Source organism: Gambusia affinis, linkage group LG10 (assembly GCF_019740435.1).
Source record: "Gambusia affinis linkage group LG10, SWU_Gaff_1.0, whole genome shotgun sequence".
Classification (NCBI taxonomy): Eukaryota; Metazoa; Chordata; class Actinopteri; order Cyprinodontiformes; family Poeciliidae; genus Gambusia; species Gambusia affinis.
This window is the reverse complement of record NC_057877.1, coordinates 838027-845709: the sequence shown is the minus strand read 5'-3', so window position 1 is coordinate 845709 and position 7683 is coordinate 838027.

Here is a 7683-nt window from a genome sequence, read left to right as displayed (position 1 = left end):
AGTGTGTAGGACAGGGACTTGAAAAATAAATTCTAGAGTAGGAGCCCGTTCTGACACGAAATGTAATTTCCTTCCACACGTTCCGTAGCCAGGATTTTATTTTCTAAATTACAACCTTTTTCCCTTTTGTTCCCTTTTTGTTCTAATATTTTGAATAATGCATAATAAGATGCCCAACATGCTCACAATCACAAAGTGAAGTAGCAGGGTGGTTTTCTGGACTATCATACATTTTATTTAACCTTATATAATTCAATCTTAATCTGGACAGCACTAATTGCTCTCTTTTGCTCCTACCTCACCCCCACTAGCAGAAATGGAAATATATTTATGTATACTCCAATTAAAAATTCAGAAGTGATTTCACAAAAATTTTATATAATACCCTTTTAAATATTTTTAGCATATCAAAGCAAATGCACCTCTTCTCTTCAGCCGAGTTTCTCCTGCTTCTAACGGTATATTGTTATGTGAAATTATTTTATTGGCAAATAGACATACTCAATATATAGTTTACTTTGTGATTTGTTTAATTTCTCTAGATGAGTTTGGGATGATGGTGCCTGCCCTAATCATCTGTAATTAATTGCTGATTATATTAAGGTCTGCATTTGCACCGCAATTATATCATGCTGCAGTTTTCATTAAATTACTTATATATTTTTAACTTTGTTTAATGTTTTTTCATGTATTGTTCAAAATTTATGATGTTCATAGTAAATGTAATAAGCCTTTTGTCACAGACGGACAGACTGAAAAAAATAAAACAAGTCTAACTCAGCCCTAGTCTGAGGGAGACTGACACTCATCTTCAGTTTATTCCATTTTCTAATACGGTAGTTGCACCAACAGTTGTTGCTTCCTCATGAAGATGCCTGCCTGTTGTCCTGTAACCAATCTACAATTAAAATTACAGAAGTCCCAGTTCTAAGAGTGTAAACTTGATATATATTAAGCAGTGTATCATGCTTAAATATAATAATTAAAACAATATTGGGTCATTTACACTGCTAATGACATTTTCTGGGATTCAATATGTGACCTTTTTAGAAATTCTTTGACATGTATTTCTACATGCCCTCATGGAAATAATAGTATATTTAAGTATATTTTAAATATACTGCATTTTTCTGAAGTATATTTTTAGTATGTTATCAAGTGGGTATAATTCTTAAGATTGTAACTGTTTTTATCACCTGGATAAAAACAGTAGAACTGGGGGACGCTATTGTTTGAATGTGATGGATCAATAAATGAATAAGGAATGCAATTGGTTGACCTCTATGGAAACTGTAACCTGCTATCCCATAATGTTGAAATAAAGGCAACTTGTTCTTTTTCGACTGAAGTACTTCCAAATCTGCCCCAGAGCGCCCCCATGGGGTGGCTGAGTGTGTCACTGCATTAGAGCTGCTCTTTACAAACTTATAAATCCACTGAACAGAGAATTAAGCACACACATACATACATACACGCGCACGCGCCAACACATGCACACACAGTTCTTGGTATCAGTATAGTTTGTTTATTAATGGTATATTTTGCATAGGAAAACATACTCAGTTCCAGTAATGAATTCACTAAAATTTGTTGATAGGAATGGTAAATATGGAAATATTAAAGACACATTATCAAATGTGTTGGTTTTCCCCAAAGCAGATGAATAACAATGAAAGATGCACATGCACAGAAAAGTTAACAAACCATTGAGACATTCAAAAATGAACAGAAACTTTAACATACTGTCCAAAAATTTTTACTCATTGTTAAAAAGTTTGATATTTGTTTCAACATGCAAACACAATATTAATAATAATAAAGCTGTCAAAAGTGTTTTTAAAATTGCTCTGGTTTAAAGCAGTAGCCCTTTCCACAGTGAACATCCAGTTCAAGGCTGACCATTTATATTCCTAATTCAAATATAAATGTGCAGTATTGTTTTGACCTTTTGTTACACACACTGCAATGGGACAGTTAACGACAGTAACCCTGGGTTACACAGGCTTGTTACATAACAAGGTTCTGGTACAAATCGCTGTTAGAAAACCAGGAGGAATGACAACCAGCTCTGAGCAAACCCACACATAAAAATAAAATCTTTGACCCTTTTTTGTTTCTTTCTTCTTCCTTCCTTCATGTATGAAAAGATGTTGTGAAAGGGCATGGCTGAATAATCATGCAATTTCATGTGAAGTCTTTGCATGCCTACACTCTGTAAAAACTGAATTTTTTATATATATATTTAATGGGAGACAAGCAAAGCAGTCTGTTGTAGGTCAGAGCAATTCTGTTGGGAAAAATCCAAAATAGTGATCTTTCACAACAAAGTGTCTGATTCTTTACAAAGTGTCTACAGCAAGCAGAGTAAAGAGCAGAGCAGCTATGAGCCAGCAGACTGGCATTCTGATCCCAGGAAAACCTGCAGCCTTGACAGCTCAATCTGGACATCTGCTGCAGATCAGGATCCAAGTAGGACACACATCAAATCAAATTAGAAACATGGGACTACAGAAATCTGTGACTGTAGGGTTTCTTAAGCATGGAACAACATGGGGGTTCATGTAAGGATATGAACTAAAGCAGAGGTCCAGAAAGCAGCTGTGTTGGGATGCAGGTTGCTGGAACAGAACAAGAATTCTCCCTACAGAAGTTTGACATTGTTGACTGCAAAGAGTAAATTCTCTACATGACCCCATCAAGGAAGGAGGTTTTGTTCATTTGCACATTTTCTCACATGAAGTGTAACACCTGACTTTTCCACAGCCTGAAAGAGTGAAATATTTCAGTCAATATATAAAAATTTGACACACAGTGTAAATGCATATTAATTTAACACTTTTGGATGAAAGTCTAAACAAATCACCATTCTGTACCCTTGTTTCCTTCTTACACCTTGCTTTCTTCATCAGTGCTTCACTGAAAATGCTCTAAAGGGTCTAAATAGTTTTTTGGTAAATAAAAAAGTTTCCTCTCAGGATACAGACAGAAGTGAGCCAGGTTTCCCTGCAGCAGCGATCAGAGCTCACTGCCACTTACAAACAGGAAGTGATCAGCTGCCTGAGTCGCAAAGAAGGCAGGACTCACAGCTGCAGCAACAGCTTTTAAATAAAGTGGTGATGACGTGACCCCCACCACCACCACCACAAACACACACACACACACACACACACACACACACATACACCTGGGTGTAGCTAACAGTCGTTGACTGCATCAGTATGTCCAGACTCATTTTGACTGCTGTTTATTGAGAAGTGTGTTTTCACCAGCTGTTTAGTGATGTGGGCTTCTCAGCATGCTGTGGTTGTTGAGCCTGAGCTCCTGTTGCTCAGGCTCAACAGGAGCTGAAAACTCTGAAGGTTCCTAGAGCACTGACCTTAAGATAGTCCTTATTCTAAATATGACCCTTTTCATGTTGTTCAGAAAAAGGCATTAAATAGGTTGATAAAAAGAAACAGCCATGAATATTTATCACAAGAAGAAGCTGCCTTGATTTGCTACCTTCTTTCCTTCTATGAAGTTTTTTCATGGACATCATCTAGCTCAGTCTCTTTGGGTTGTTTTATGGCTTGTCACCTTCAGACCTGCATTGGGTTGCATACTGTCATGAACTGAGGTGGAGGATAGAAATGACTGTATCCATGCTGGAATGAATCTCATAGGCACTGCATGTTGAGATCATTTTTGGTCATTTTTTGATTTGCTGTTGACTTGATGTGTTTGCTTGAAAAGAATGACTTCTCTGTAGCATAGGATTTATATATGGCTGAAGTTCTTCCACAGTCTGATTATTTTGTACCAGTAATAAAGTTTAAAAAAAACAACAATATTTTGAGCTCTTCATAAATTTCTGTCTTATTTTTCAATCTGCTTAGAGTCAATATTGTTATTTTACTAATAATTCTAGCCTGAGGTTTTGACCATGGATTAGCTAGTCAATACTTCAACAATTACAGTTTTCTATGACTGAAAAAGCTAGATTTTTCCTGACCTCTGTCCAAAGTCTGAGAGAATGACTGAACATTTCATACAGTCTAGAATTTCTATCAGTACTTTTAAAATGTTCATGTCTCATCAAGTCAGCAGACTGAACATAGGCGAATTTACAGCCACAATGGCTCTGACTTCACTCTCTCGATGCCTTAATCAGGCTCTGCTCTTCCAGAAGACTCTATGTTTAACACATAACATGCACTGACGTTCTTTTTTCTTTAACCAGTGGAGGATCTCGTTGCCCCCACCTGTGACTTTTCTTTCCCTCCAGCAGTCTCTCTCATCCTGGACCTGAACTGTAGCACTTCATCTGTAGGATGACTCACAGAGCATGTTGGTGTGTTGAGTTCTAGCACTAACCTGTAATGAATCAGATTAAATTCCTTCAAGTTAAATCTCCTGGTAAAAACACTGTTTTTCATTTACAGTTTTAACATCATCTTTTAACTAAGGCTTGGGAGGAGCAACATTTAATCAAACCTTATCTAATTGTGTCATACGATTGATTGAGAATCTTGACTAATGTTGCTGCAGATTGTCAGAACCAAACTATGTCTCTAAGACCACCTCTGCCTCCTTCCCATCTCTCATAAATCTATCCTCTACTTCTCTCACTTCCTACTGTAGGTTGAGACCCCCCCCCCCACACACACACACACACATACCTCAACATACACATACATTAATACAAGATACTTAAACATTCTATGGACAATTTTTTTTTTTTTTACAACTTTTCACAATTCTGTAAATGTTTCATACATTCTGGATGTGTTCACAGCCAAGAAGCCAAACAGAAAGGATAATAAAGTTATTTCAAAATAAACCTGAAACAAGAAGCTCAACATGCCTGTATATATTCTCAGTCATCTGGGTCATGTCTAGTACAACAGGCTGAAATTGAAGGGAACCAAGCTTTCACTCAGTTTTCTCTGAAGACATTTCAACACCTATCCTTGTCCAGGAGTTCACGCAGCAGGCCAATGCGACCCAATTACAATTTTTTGCCAAAATGTGATCTATATCTGACTTTTTCACAGCAGTCTGAACAGCGCAATTCCAATTTCCATCCATTTTCTGTTCACCCTTGTCCCTTAGCGGGGTTGGGAGGGTTGCTGGTGCCTATCTCCAGCTACGTTCCGGGCGAGAGACAGGGTACACCCTGCACAGGAGCAATCCCAATTTCTTTCACCAAAAAAAATTTTTTTAAATCTGATCTGTGCCACTTCCATATGTGGGACTAAATTGTATCTGATAGCTTTCAAAGTGTCAGCAGTGTGAACGGTCATGTCATTTTATCCAATTTTTACATCAACAAGAGATATGCATCATAATTCTGCACCAGAAGAAGCCAGACATGGTAAATTCAGATGTAAACCACAGTTGAAAATTATAATTATGAAATGCTGAAAGCAGTCTGAGTCAGTAAAGCATCACCTCTCAATCCCACCACTCTTGGTCTGACTCCACATTCAAACAAACCTCTTTCTAGAAGCTGCAGTCAGTGCTCCACCAAAGGTCGTAGTTGTTAGCTGGGCTTTCTTTTCATCAGCTTCCTTCATCTGGTGACAATCTGGTGATCATGCTGCCAGCTGTCAGCAACTTTAAAATCCATCCATAGACAGTAGCGGCTATTATTACTGCCATAAACATTCTTCTTTTGTGCATGTGGGTTGCTTTGGGGCTTATAAACTCAAAAGTCTGATTGCAGTTGCATTTAATTAGTAATAGAAACGTCCACACAGAAAAACATTGGACATCAAGACCTGCTGTCTGAATGTAGCCTTTGTCAATTCTGGAGGCTTGCAGTTGAGGTTTATAGGGAAAAGTGAGTGAAAGTCTGGTTGTATTTTGATTTCAGCCTGCTGTGGTAAGCAGCTCAATATCTAACGCTGTTAAACTGTTTTCAGACTACAGCTGGCATCACACGGTTTTGTAGAAAGCAAGATGAGAGACTCTTCATCAGTGCAGATTGAGTGTCTGCATAACTTAGCATACTTGTATGGTATAAGGTTATTATCAGGTTATTGCATAGTGTTTACATACATTTCAGCGGCGCTTACATGTGGGCTATATTGCGTTCTAGATTGCAGTGCTCACTCTTTGCTGATCCTAGCCATTAAATAGTGGATCCAGTTTTAACTGGAAATCCAATAATCTACACTGCAGCATCAGATATACACAGAGGCCATGCTGGAAAGCCATTTCCTTCACACAGGGTAATTCATTCACTCGTGACATAAATATGTACCAGTGTGATGGGGAATGAATCTGAACATTCCATGGTTGGAAGTTCACTACACTGATAAGAGGGGTTCCATGGTCAAACACAATATGACTCAATTATGACCAATTAGTGCTGAAGACTCAGAGTTAAAGAGTTAAAGAGCAATCTTTCCTAGGGAAACATACAGAAACTTTGACATCAGATTATTTTTTATACAATCACTTCACTCACTAAATCATCCCAGCTCTGAGAATACAGACACAACCTAAATGTGGAAAATCGACAGTTGGTCAACCTAAAACATCTGCAACCCTGCAGAATAACAAGAAACTCCCTCAAGCACCTTTAAAAGTGCTGCCTGTTGCATCTCAGCTTTTCTCAATGTTTTACTGCTTCCTAGGTATAGGCAAGGCACATAATGTGTTTAATGAACTATCGTGCAAAAAAGCAGTGCTGTACTAAAAACAGAAAGACACAAAGAGGTTCTCCACCAGCTGCTCCAGAGTACTGCAAGGTAAAGCATGATAAAAGTTGGGATTTATTAGGCAATGCCGTGCATTCCTTTGGTCTGCACAGCAGTAGTGGCAGCACCATGCAGAACAGGCGAGACCCCCACCAAAGGGAAAGAAAGTGGCTTCCTTTTGAGCTGGAAGTTGGTAGAAAGTCCAAACGTGCATGGAAGGAAGAATCATTGTGAGACTAAATTTGATGGATTTTCTCTACACATAGCACCTAACAAGATTAATATGGAGGCTTTGACATGCAAGAAAAAGTAGTGGACAAACACAAACAGGTAAGCGTCCTGCATCTGCACACAGTGGCTTCCAACACTTGATGGCTATATTTTGGTAAAAGCACAATTCAGCAGGAGTCTTGTTAAAGCTTGAGACAAGTGAAAAGAAAAAAAAATATTGCATCGCAATTGTTTGTACAATATAACAGCTGCAATTTTATCACAACTTCACCACGCATGATGAACCATCAAAATATAAAACCCCCACACCAAACATAGATCTGGATCACGTTTTGTAATGTTCTCAACATGAATAAAGTACAAGCAACATTTAATAAGTAAATATAGAAGATTTAAAGTCAGATCAGGTCACTCCTTCGCTAAATCACATCCATAGTTTAACCAGCTGTTGTGATTTTCATCCCGACTTGCTTCCATTTTCTGCCTGTAAACCTCGCAACACGTCTGGATTTCTTCTAGTAAGTCAGTATTTTGAAAATCTGAAAAAGAGTTCACACAAATAATATCAAATTTGGCATGTCATGTACTGGATATTATTTTTATATGGCCTGTTTGTTGATTGTCGTTCTGGGCCCCAACTGGGCCCTACTTCTGAAATATGATCTGAACCCTGATCAAACCAGCCGGATATTACAGTGAGAGACCCACATTTCCATGGCGACATGGACTAGAAGTGTCCTAACTTTTGCCATGCAAGCCATCATCAGAT